This window comes from Pantherophis guttatus, chromosome 2, assembly GCF_059756535.1.
Source record: "Pantherophis guttatus breed Tessera chromosome 2, ASM5975653v1, whole genome shotgun sequence".
Lineage (NCBI taxonomy): Eukaryota > Metazoa > Chordata > Lepidosauria > Squamata > Colubridae > Pantherophis > Pantherophis guttatus.
The window spans coordinates 144,625,316-144,637,579 of NC_142064.1; the positions used below are offsets into that span (position 1 = coordinate 144,625,316).

The 12,264-nt window shown below is 40.9% G+C and overlaps 1 long non-coding RNA gene across 1 annotated transcript in view; it reads left to right on the forward strand.

Moving 5' to 3' along the window:
- Nucleotides 1-9,957, forward strand: part of LOC117662838 (uncharacterized) — a 55,057-nt gene extending 45,100 nt beyond the window's left edge. The window contains exon 2 of the long non-coding RNA XR_004590530.3: nucleotides 8,185-9,957. This is a non-coding gene — a long non-coding RNA (uncharacterized LOC117662838). The remainder of the gene's footprint in view (nucleotides 1-8,184) is intronic.
- Nucleotides 9,958-12,264: the final 2,307 nt, after the last annotated feature.

Genomic DNA, 12,264 nt, shown 5'->3' on the forward strand with positions numbered 1-12,264 from the left:
AGCTATAGGGGAATATACACTGTTGGCGGAGCCAGCAAACAGTTAATCTTTAAAAGAAGAACTGGCGCTTTGCTCCAAATTCTTAAAAGAAGAACTGGCACTTCACTTTAAATTCTCCTGGGAGGAAGGAATTTGCAGGCAGGAAATTTATTTATTTTTTTTTTTTAAAAATCTAATCACATCAAGACATTTGGATGATTCTCCAAAAAGAAGGAAAAGAGTTTGAGAAGGTTTAAAGGGGGGGAAAAAACATATATACAACATTTTATATGATGTACTAAACTTGATTTATGGCTTACTGTGAATGTTCATGATGTTGCCAGCTGCCTCCTTTCTGGTTGATGCAGCTGGAAAACCACCAGTGCTGGATTGCTCAATACTTGTAGTCATCTGTCCAAGTCTTTCACCTGTCTTAAGAGAATCAAACTTAAGCATCCAGTTAGCAAAGATGGAAATTGGAGACTAATTTCACTGTAAGTCCTGAAGAAACCAATGGTAGATCCACCAGTGTGGATAAGGAGGATAGGTGGTTTCACTTAACCATATAACCTTATTCCTTGCCCTCCCTTTAATCAGTTCCTCAATTTCCTTGATATGTTACCTGTCCTGAACACAATCATAATCAGGGTACATCAGGGGTGAAATGTAAAATTTGTTACTACCGGTTCTGTGGGCGTGGTTTGGTGGGGGGGTGTTAATGTGACTGGGTGGGCGTGGTCAACTTTTTTTTTTTTTTTAACTTTTCAAAGCATTTTTTCTAATGCTTTGAAAAGCCTCTCTGCCGATCAGGCAACTCAGCTGAGATCGTCAGAGAGGCTTTTTTAAAAATACCTCTCTGACGATCTGGCAACTCAGAGACTTTTCAAAGCAATTTTTTTTACCCCCTCTTCAGCCAAGAGGTTGCAGAAAAAAATGCTTTGAAAAGCCTCTGATGATCCCAGCTGAGCCCTGCGATCATCAGAGGCCTTTTTTTTTTACTTTTAAAAGCATTTTTTCATCGGAAGAGGTTGTAGAAAAAATGTTTTTAAAAGTAAAAAAAAAAAAAAAAGCCTCTGATGATTGTGATGCTCAGCTGGGCATGGGGGGGGGGGGCGCTACTGGTTCTCCATACCATCCGCCGCCATCGCTACCAGATCGGGTTATCCGGTCCGAACCGGGAGCATTTCACCCCTGGAGTACATATTGGATGTACCATACTCTTTTGTATTTACTTGTTACAGGTAGTCCTCAACATACACCCATCTGTAAGTTTTGTCTGTCAACAGTTTTGAAAAAAGTGACTTATGAGGATTCTTTGGTCACGTAATCAAAATTCGGGTGCTTGGCAACCAGTATGTATTTATGACAGTTGCAGCATCCCAAGGTTCTCTGATTGCTATTTGTGACTTTCCCAGCTGGCTTCTAACAAGCAAAGTCAATGGGAGAAGTCAGATTCACTTAATAACCATGTGATTCACTTAATAAATGCAGTGATTCATTTAACAACCGTGGCAAAAACTTTTGTAAAATTGGGTGTAATTTATCTAACAACCACCTTGCTAAGCAATGGAAATTAAACTCTGGTCATAAGTCAAGACTACCTGTATTTGTCTTATATCTGGCTTTTCTTCATTGGCAAATAAATGCTCATGATACTTACATAGCTAAACTTAGGAGACATGTAGGAGAAAGAACCCAACAAATACTCGCCAGTCCAACTTAATTAGATTTTCCAGTCTGGTGGAATTCTCACATTATTTCTGGCAGAAGAAAAAGAACACTGGGAATTTATATTCATAGAAAATGTGTGTGAGGAAACTTGGAATCACTTGCTATAACCTAAAATTATTTCGAGAAGACTGTAAAGAACTATGAAGCAGTACATAAGTCTAAGTCAGGGGTGTCATACTCGTGTCATCACGTGACGTATCACAACCAGTGGGTGGGTTCCTCCTGGTTCGGCCGAGCCGGTAGCGGTGACGATATGACGTCACCAAACCGGTTCTCTTCGTTCGGGAGCTGGGCCCTCCAGCCCCCCCCCCCACGTTATTGTTACCTTTTATTTGGCCCCAACCCCAATCTATTCGCTGTCTCCCAAGTCCCAGCTGATTGGCTAGAAGGAAAATACTCTTAAACTCTTGCCCCCGGGCTTCAAAGGGCCGCCCTACAGCTGACTAGTGTTAAAAGGCAGTGTGGTGGTAGACCAGTGCACTCGAAAAACAAATGGGTAGACCAGTGCCTCCAAAAACAAATGGGTAGACCGGAATGCTCCAAAAACAAATGGGTAGACCGGTACAGCTCTGCAAGCAGTTAAAAGCCTGGTAGACCAGTACCTCTGCTAAATCCTAAAGAATTGTCACATGACCATCAAACCACGCCCACAAAACCAGTAGTAAAAATTTTTAGAACCCACCCCTGATCACGACGTTCGTTAAACCGGGCATGGGCATGGCCAGTGCGTGATACATCCAGCCTGTGGGCCGTGAGTTTGACACCTGTGGTCTAAGTGCTATTCTATTTCATCAGTGTGGGAACTGCCCCCAGGTGAGTAAAACTCATCTCTTCTCTCTTGTTCTTCCAATAATAAAAATGGAGCAGTTTCAAGTCCCTCTTAGACCCCCTCCCCTCTTATTCTGAAACTAGATCTAAAGGGATCAACGTGCCTAGCCCTCTGAACAATTCCCCCCCCCCATCAAATCATTCTGTCCCAGAAAGTTGCTTTAAAAAAAAAAAAAAAGCTAATACATCCCTCTTCCATCTGTGGCAGCTATAACAAAAGGAGGGAAAAAAAGACAATGCCGCCCAACTTAATATTAAAACATGAACACCATAGAAGCAGTGTAATCAAAATTGAGGAGTGTGAATATCCACTTCACATTCATTACATCGAGATGGATGCTTCCTTTTTTTTTTTTTTTTTTTTAATGAATGAAACAGCTGTCGGGGCTAACCGTATTTGAAATCTCTTGTTGCTTTGTCTTGAACGTTGTGTTTCAATGGGGAGGCCAGAACAGTAGCTTTTAAAAGAATCAGCCTCCCAGAGATATCGCAGGCGATTTTTCCCCCCTCCCTCTTGAGAAAAGCATGTCTTCCCATTATTTATTTTTTTTATAAGTGTGGCTCAGCTGCTTGCCTTGCTATGAATTTATGGATGGTGTTTTTTAACATACCTTTTTTTTTTTTTTTTTGCAACTGCTCCTTGACAGTCATGAATCATATTATTGTTCTATTTGTACCCTGTGTTTTTTCCCCCTTCCGAGTAATTCAGAGCCATTTGCAGATGGCTTCCTGGCAGCTTCCCATTAAGGAAACTTTAGACAGGTGTCCCATTTAGCTTGTGAACCATCCATTAAGGAATGGTAGTCATCAGGGCAAGATGATTGGGGGGGGGGGGGAGAGAGAGCAAAGTTGCGGACAAGAAAAGATTGGTCCTCTATTGAAATTCTTACATTTATTAAAATTAGGGCCACAGCCCAGTTCAAGGCCTTGAGTCAGAGGTCTTCAAACTTGGCAGCTTTAAGACTTGTGGACTTCAACTCCCAGAATTCTCCAGCTGGCTGGAGAATTCTGGGAGTTGAAGTCCACAAGTCTTAAAGCTGCCAAGTTTGAAGACCTCTGCTTTGAGTGGATTGGTGCCTGTAGGTTTTAGGCTGCAATTCTAATCTCAGTGGATGATCCTTTTGATCAGAGATCAGGCAGGAAGGACTGCTCTTCAAGGAAGTTAATACATTATGAAAGGTTTTTTTCCCCCAAGGGGATGACTTTGTTTTCAAAATCCTGTGACAGCTACAGAGCTCAACTACAGTTCCTCTATCACTCCAGGCAGTAGAGACAGGACAGCAAAAATTTTTGGAATTTGTCATTCAACAGGTATTAGAATTAGCGGGAGGAAAAGTCGTGAGGAAACCAACGAGGGAATGAGAAGGTTAAATAAATCTCAAGCCTTCCTCTGGTTTATCTGCCGTAGATCCTTCCTCCAGGAAGTAGATGTCTCTGCTTTTTGATGGAGTATGAGTCATACAGTGTCTGCAGAGAGGTAAAAATCTGCATTGGTGAGCCAGCAAAGGTAATTCTTGTCATTTAAAATAAATCACTTTAGAAGACACACACACACACACAATATGTGAAAGAGAAGAGGGAATAACTTCTAAGATGGCGAAAACCATTTGGAATTCTTTATAAATATTTGTGTAAAAATGTTTAATACGGTGTCTAATGAACAGCAGACTTTGTTGTCTTATATCATCTTTAATATGCACTTCAGAAGTTGAGAAGCTTGTGGAACAGTTTCCCTTAAATCTATCAGTGGCCGTTTTAGCAAGCAGAACACATGGCTTTCTCTCAAAGTCCTTAATTTCTCTCTCCCTCCCCACCCATTCCTCTTGGCCTTGCTGAAGATCTGTGGTTTCAGTGGCACCCTTGGGGAAGTTGGAGGATCACAAGTTGTCTATCAGCTGAGCATTGTCCTGCTCTGGCCTCATCTTTCCTGGACGGAGTTCTTAGATAGTCTCTTTCTTCTTCTAATAGATGATTAGCAAAGCATCTAGTATCCTTTCGTGCTTTTGTTGAGCAGTGGTCATAGAGTTTCTGAGGATGCTGACGTCAGCCTGGTGTATCTAATGTAAAACGAAACAGGAGGAAAACAGAGAGCAACCCATAGATTAGCCCTGAACCGAATACATATAGTCCTTGACTTACGACCACAATTGAGCCCAAAGATTATGTTGCTAAATGAAACATTTGTTAAGTGAATTTTGCCCCATTTTACGACCTGTCTTGTTACGTTTGTTAATCACTGCAGTTGTTGAGTTAGTAACATGGTTGTAAAACAAATCTGGCCTCCCCATTGACTTTGTTTGCCAAAGGGTTGGAAAAAGTGCTTGCGTGACATGGCAATCATCAACAAATATGAAGCATTTGCCAAGTGTCTGAATTTTGATCACATGACCATAGGGATGCCGTAACGGTCATGTGTGAAAAACATAAGTCACTTTTTCCAGTATCATTGTAATTTCAAACAATCACTAACTGAACTGTTGTAAATCAAGAACTACTTGTATGCAGCTCCCCTCCCCCTTGACTATGAAAGATGATTTAAAGGAATGGAAAGCTTAGGATCTGAAATATTTGGAAAGTTAAGGCACTTGTTATGCCTTCCTTTTCTTCCTCCTTATGCTCTTCTTTTCTTTTGACAGCAGCAGGAGCAACCTGCTCCCTTCCACAAATGATCTTGCCATGAAGCTAGCAACCATCTCTCATGGCTGGAGTCAATTTGAGTGGCTCTTCTTCTTATTACTGAAGTTACTTCCACTTTTTAGAAGGGGATTGAGGTCGACTCATTTTACCCATGAGTGGACCTTCCTTCCATAATTCTCTGAAGCATTATAGTCCCCATGTTTTTCCATTGAGCCCTGACTTGGGGATAGGGGTAGAATGACTCCCTGAAATAAAATGCGCAGAGCAACCCCACCAAGTTGGTATTACTCGCATGTTTCTTTCTCTGTCAAGGCTTTTAAAAAGATAGAACCAGTTTTGGTGTAGTGATTGAAAAAGCAGGAGACAGGGAGTTCGAGTCATCTGTTAGGCATGAAAGCCAGCTGGATGACTTTGGGCCAGTCACTTTCTCTCAGCCCAAGTCACTTCACAGAGTTGTTCTTGTGGGGAAAATAGGAGGAAGAAGAAATATTACCTATATTTGCTACCTTGAGTTATTTATAAAAATAGTAAAGCCAGGAGAGGAGGAATGGAATGGAATGGAATGGAATGGAATGGAATGGAATGGAATGGAATGGAATGGAATATAGATAGACAGACAGATAGACAGATACCGTGTTTCCCCCAAAATAAGACTGGGTCTTATATTAATTTTTGCTCCAAAAGATGCATTATGGCTTATTTTCTGATTAGGTCTTGTTTTGGGGGAAATACAGTACTAAACACCTCCGTCTGGTTGACGATCTTAACGGGGACTTATTTTTGGAGTATATTATATTACGAGCATCCTGAAAAAATCATGCTAGGGCTTATTTTCCGGTTGGGTCTTATTTTGGGGAAAACAGTGGATGGATGGATGGATGGATGGATGGATGATAGATAGATAGATAGATAGATAGATAGATAGATAGATAGATAGATGAGAGAGAGAGAGATGGAGGGGGAGAGAGAGATACCAGTAGTGGTGAAGGAAAATCACATGGATAAGTGCTACTATACTGTATGTCAGGGGTCATGGCAGTCCATGGCTTGTTAAGAACCAATCCACAAAGCTAGAGATGAACGGTGGGCAAGTGAGCAAAACCGAAACCTTCCCCTCTTCCCCTCCCACGTCCATGGAAAAATTGTCTTCCATGAAACCAGTCCCTAATGCCAAAAAGCTCATATAGTGAAATGGAAGTATTGGATATAAAGGATTATTGTTTTGCAACGAGGTTTGAACGCTCAGCATGTCTTCTTCAATCAAGCCAAACTCATGTCCTTCCTGGCCAGTGTGGCCCATAATTGAAGGGCACCAGGTTTTAGAAAGCTGGTTTAGTGGCGCTAGTCTGAGCTTGAAGAATGTTAAATTGGCTTCAATTGTTCAAGAGCAATTGACAGTCAGTCTCCCAAGAGCTTCTATATGCTGCAGAACGCAACAGTCTCTGATATTATCTGTGGTTGTTTGCTCACTCAGTAGAACAAAAATGACACATGTGGATTTCCTTCGGTGGGATCTGAAAAGGCAAATAAAAACCTCTTTACGCTTGCCTGCTTTCGCCATGTTACAGCTGATTGTTCAACAGTGATAGAGGGGTGGTTAAAAAGAGAGAGAGAGAGGTCTGTCTGTTGATTTTTGTCAAGCATGCCGATCTGTGCAAATTGGAGTTAACCACTCTTGTTTCCGGGGACCCAAAGGAAGACGGTGTGAGACAGCAAGAAAAATGAGGGACTTTCAGGGGCAGCTGTGTTTTACTAACCCAGTCATAATGCCCCTAAAAATCCTTATTGTTCCTTGCAATGTTCAACTATGCTCCGCAGTCAAGAAAGATTTTCAAAGGTGAGTTTCCATTGGGTTTCCAAAGGTTTGGTTTCCATCCGACAGTATAAGGATCCTCAGTTGGGGTCAAAAAAGAGTTGCAAACTCTTCCAATCTTTAATAGCATCAAACAGATGAAATGGGGTTTTTTTGGGGGGGAGGGGGGGGTTTGCTTTTCTGTGTTGTTGTTCGTGACAGGCCCTTCCTCCCCGCAACACTCTTCTATTGAACAGACAGATACAATATTTATTAAAGAGTGTCGCAAGTTTTTCCCTGCGCTTGAATGTAAATATGCACGCATACCGATCGTGCTGTTTCCATTTGTAGTCAGCGGCGCTAGGCAAAGTGCAGAAAAGAAGCAAGGCACAGTAAGCAAAAGAAATGAAGGACGTGCGATAAGGAAAAAGAAGAAGAAAGACATATTGCAACATTAAGTATTTATACCAACATTATGGGTATATTGTAGATACAGAGCAGGCCAGATCTCTTAGGTAACTACCATATTGGGCTCGCTCAAACTTTGGCAGCCTTCTTGAGAGTACATTGTGGAACTCTGAAACTTTTATGCTGTAGACTCAGAAGTTTGCCAGGAGTCCTGCTGAACAAATGTCTTTTCCATGCACACGGGGTTTTGATGCACACATGGTGTTCCCAGAAGAGGTTAGCCAGTGTCGGAGACAACCCCACGGAGTTCTTTGACCTGATTCCATCAAGTCCAACATACACACCAGAAGGCCTTTTCTGCCTGAGAGCTACTGTACAACAGTTTATATCTCAGCTGGTTTCATTTTTATGAGCTCGGAGCTGAGGTATGTTTCTCTGAACAAGGTTGTGCAAATATTCTCTGCCAAGACTATTAAGACTCTGCCAAGAAAAAGCTGCATTTCACTCTCTCTCTCCCTCTCCCTCTCTCAAAGACTGAAAAATTTTGCATATGCACTTCTGATGTAAAAGAAAAACGATTATTTTTGCTTGCTAGCTAACTCTTGGCTTCAGCTAGTCTTATAAGGCAGGACAACATGAAGTAGTCAAGTCTTTCTCCTAACCGCTAAGAACCACACTCTGTTGAAAGTGCTTTAAATTTCTTTAGTCTGCAAAGGGATCGTAACATTTGTGCTTGAAGATGTGAATTTTCCTATCCTAGATTTCTTCTGGCAACTAATCTATTTTATCCTCTTTTTTTTGGTCCATAGGGTTCTGCTTCCAAGAAGCATTTCTTGAGTGACAACTATACAGAACATTGCAACTTGTATCCATGCTGCAAAGTTTCAATTGCACACACAGGGCAATCTTTTATACTAAATTTCTGAACTGCTTTCAAGACTTGATGCAATTCCCAATCTGGTACAAAAATGGGGAATTTCTCACTCTTCTAGATTTTGCAGAGTTATTATTCCTTTCATCCCAAATAGCACAGATATGGAGAGGAAAACCAGGAGTTGTAATTCAAGAAGTTCTGGGAAAGCAGAAATTCCCCACTCCTGATCTAGGGCTTTTTTTTTTTTTTTTTTTTTTTTGGTTAATTTGGCTGAGTCTTATCTAAGGCTGTGTTTTTCCTGTTGTTACAGGTAGTCCTTGATTTTCAACCATTCATTTACAACAGCACTGAAAAAAGTTACTTATGACCGCTTCTCGCACTTAGGGTTGTTGCAGCATCCTCACAGTCTGTGACCAAAATGTGGACACTAGGCAACTGGCATGTACTTAAAACTGTTGTAGCAACCTGGGATCAAGTGACCCATCATTTGCAACATTCCCAGCCAGCTTCTGACAAGAAAATTCAATTGGTGGAGCTAGAATTTGCTTAACAACTGCAGTGGTTTACTTAACCCTGTGGTAAAAAAAAAAAAAAAGGTTGTAAAATGGGCACAATTCACTTAACAACCACCTTCCTTAGCGATGGAAATTCTCTTCCCAATTGTGGTTGTAAGGCAAAGACTACCTGTATTAGGTGGACAAGGTTGGAAGATTTGCCTCCTTCGATTAGGTGAAAATTATCTAGATCAGGGGTCTCCAACCTTGGCAACTTTAAGACTTGTGGACTTCAACTCCCAAAATTCCTCAGCCAGCTTTGGGAATTGAAGTCCACAAGTCTTAAAGTTGCCAAGATTGGAGACCCCTTCCTTAGATGACATGAACTGTAGTGTACCTCATCTCTGACTTGCAATTGGGAATGGTGGGACTTGTAGTCCTGCGCATTTGGAAAGCATCAACTAGGACAAGGTTTCCTACAAAAATGAACTCACCCTGAAGAGCTTTATAGGAGCTGGTCTCTATCCCAATATGAATGGATGTACTCTCAACAGCTAACTCCATCTTTAAAAACAGGTAAGCAGAAAAACAGCTGTTCAACTGTTGACTAAGGAAAAGATGCTCAAAAGACCACTTGGCATAAGGATGCCCATCTAGCCAATTGGTTAAGCTATTCCTGTGCAGCTCTAGATGCTGCATCAATCACCTACTTTAAGGAAGGACATATTGATGCAAATAATCTTTTTAAAATTTTATTTTACATGAGGAGCGCAATGGCTCAGGGGTTAAGATGCTGGACTTGCCAGCTGTAAAGTCAACAGCCCAGGTTCGAGATCCGAGTGCCACATGGCGGGGTGAGCTCCTGTTACTTGCCCCAGCTCCTGCCCACCTAGCATTTTGAAAGCATACACATACAAGTAAATAGGTACCACTTCGGTGGGAAGGTAACAGTGTTTCGTGAGCCTTGGCGTATAGCCACATGGTCATATGACCATGGAAATGTCCTTGAACAACGTGGGCTCCCTCGACTAAGAAACGGAGATGAGCACCCCTCCTTAGAGTCGGACATGACTGGTCTGGGGAAGCCTTTACCTTTCTTTAAGGATGCATGCTTTTCCAAATTATATCAAGGCAATTGCTGCTGGCTATTCTAATGTGCAAAATGCTGTATTGTATATCAAATGCTGTGAAAATAAACAGAACTTACAAATAAATGCTTGGGATTCCTTAGTTCATTGTGTTTGCACTCTACTACTGTTCTGCAGGAAACTCACTGAAGCCAATAAGAGACTGTTTCATTTTGCCCTCATAAAGCAGGCTATTTTTTTGAGCAGTGAGAATTAGAGCTGAACCAAGATTTGGATCCAAGCTTCCAGATGAAATCTAACAACACATGAAGAATAAAAAAAAGGTTTATTTCAGTGTTTGTTTCTTTCTGTCTAGAAATATTGTTGAGGATGGAATAGAGAAAGGAAAATATATTTGGTTATTAATGACAGATGCTTATTCTCAGTCCTCTGAAAAGATCTGGTGAAGATTAAATAACCAAGTTATTCAATCTTGGATGTTACTTACTAATTGCTTTCTGCTTGGCTACATACTAAATATTAAGTGTCATGACAAGGAGAGTAATCACACCTAACCCCAATGATGTCTTCAGGTAATCAATATTTTGGTAAGCAAAGGTAAAAGCATTGCTGGGGTTTTTGTTCCTTTTATGGGGGGGTTGTGTGGTGTTTTTTGGGTTTTTTTGCTTTTGCAATTTTAGTGGGGATCCACTGAGCAGAATATATAAGGTTTCTAAATAGTGGATGGAGGGGAAGCTGTAATCCTGTTAATAATATTCAGACATACCCCAAGAGATGGAATTGCAATAAATTCATGGTAGACTGAGGAAACTCATTGATGCAATGCATAATTAAGCTGATTTTTTTTAATAAAAAGGCTTGTTATATCAATATGTATATAACGTTTTAGACAGCTGTTTCAGTAGAGAATGACAATATTTCATTGTAATCCATATATAATCTACAGCTGTAACCAATTTATTAATCACAAATAACATCAGGTTTTCAAGATTCCATATATTATAATTCCATATATTATTCTTTCCGGTGTTGAAGAACCAATATACAGTAAAATATAATGTCTTTTGCCCCTCTGGGTAGGATGAGAGGTTTAGTCCAACATGTCTGAAGGACATCTACTTGCAGAAGGCTGGTTTAGAGGTTTTAAAGAGTGAAGTTACAAATGAGGATAAGATCCTGGTCAGTACTTGTAAAGAAAGAAAAGTCTTTCAAGTTAACTTCATTTCCTGATAATGTCCATCGAGTTTCCTTGGCAATATCATTTGCTAGTGATGCCTTTTGGGACTTATTTAATTTTTTAAAATTCCAGTTATGTCATTGGCCCAAGATATCCTGCTTGGTCTCTCATCCTAAGACTAACAGATTAGCTTTTGGAGATCCACCCTGGCTGGTTAGATCTCAAATTTATAAACTATCTAATTTTAAATATGCCTCTGAAGAAAAGTATGAGTCTCTGGTTGATTGAATAACTTTTTTCCCCAAATACTCTGGTTAACCAGATACTTGGTTGAGAATTTTCCCCAGTTATTTGGTAGAACCAGACATTTCGAAACAAATTGTTGGATCTGATGGGCTTTCCAAATTAGCTCTGTCCCAAGAAAATCACAATCTGAATTTTGACAAGGAAGGAATGAGCAGTGAATTAAAGCAAAATGGAAGCATAAACAGGGTGGAAAAAAACATCTCAGAAATATTATTTGTACCTTTAAGTTATTGTCCACCAGAAAACCTCTGGAGTTTCATAGCTGTTAGCCCATGCAGACATGTATAAGTTTGCAAACCTCAATAGTTGTTGAATGCTTCTAGAGCAGAGTCTTCAAGGCAATGTTTTCTTCTTCATTCTCTGCAGCTAAGGGTCCATGTCAGGTTGCAGTTGCTCTGAGTTGAGACATTCTGGAGTGGCAGCTAAGCCTAGACAAATAAAATCTGCATCTTCAAATTTTGGGGTGCCTCTCCCAACCCCGCCACCTCACCTGACAACAGATTGCCTCTTTAGCAAACGTTCCCACTAGAGTTTTTTCCCACCTACAGTCTGGAAAACGTGTCCTATTGGTACAGAAGTGAGAAGGAAGGGTCAGTCTGTTTTTCTTGGCACAGCCTGTGGATGTGATTAGCTTTATCTGTGTTTAAGTTGTGTTGAACACAGCAGAGGGAGCATTACCTCACTGCGCATCAGGCGGCAGACCAGAAAGCCATTACTCTCACATATTTTTAGCACTCCAAACAGGAAAAGGCCTGCCGTGGCTATGGATGTTTGGGGATGCTTTCCTTTCTGCCCTTTGCTTTCTCTTTGCCATATCATATTTATCCTCTCGTTGCAAGGCACCGTAAAGCCAATGATGACCCTTTGTCTGGAAAAGGAAATGATCGCTTGTTGTTCCTTATGTGGGAATAATTTTCTTCAGCTTCCTTTGGATCATAAATCACGGGTGG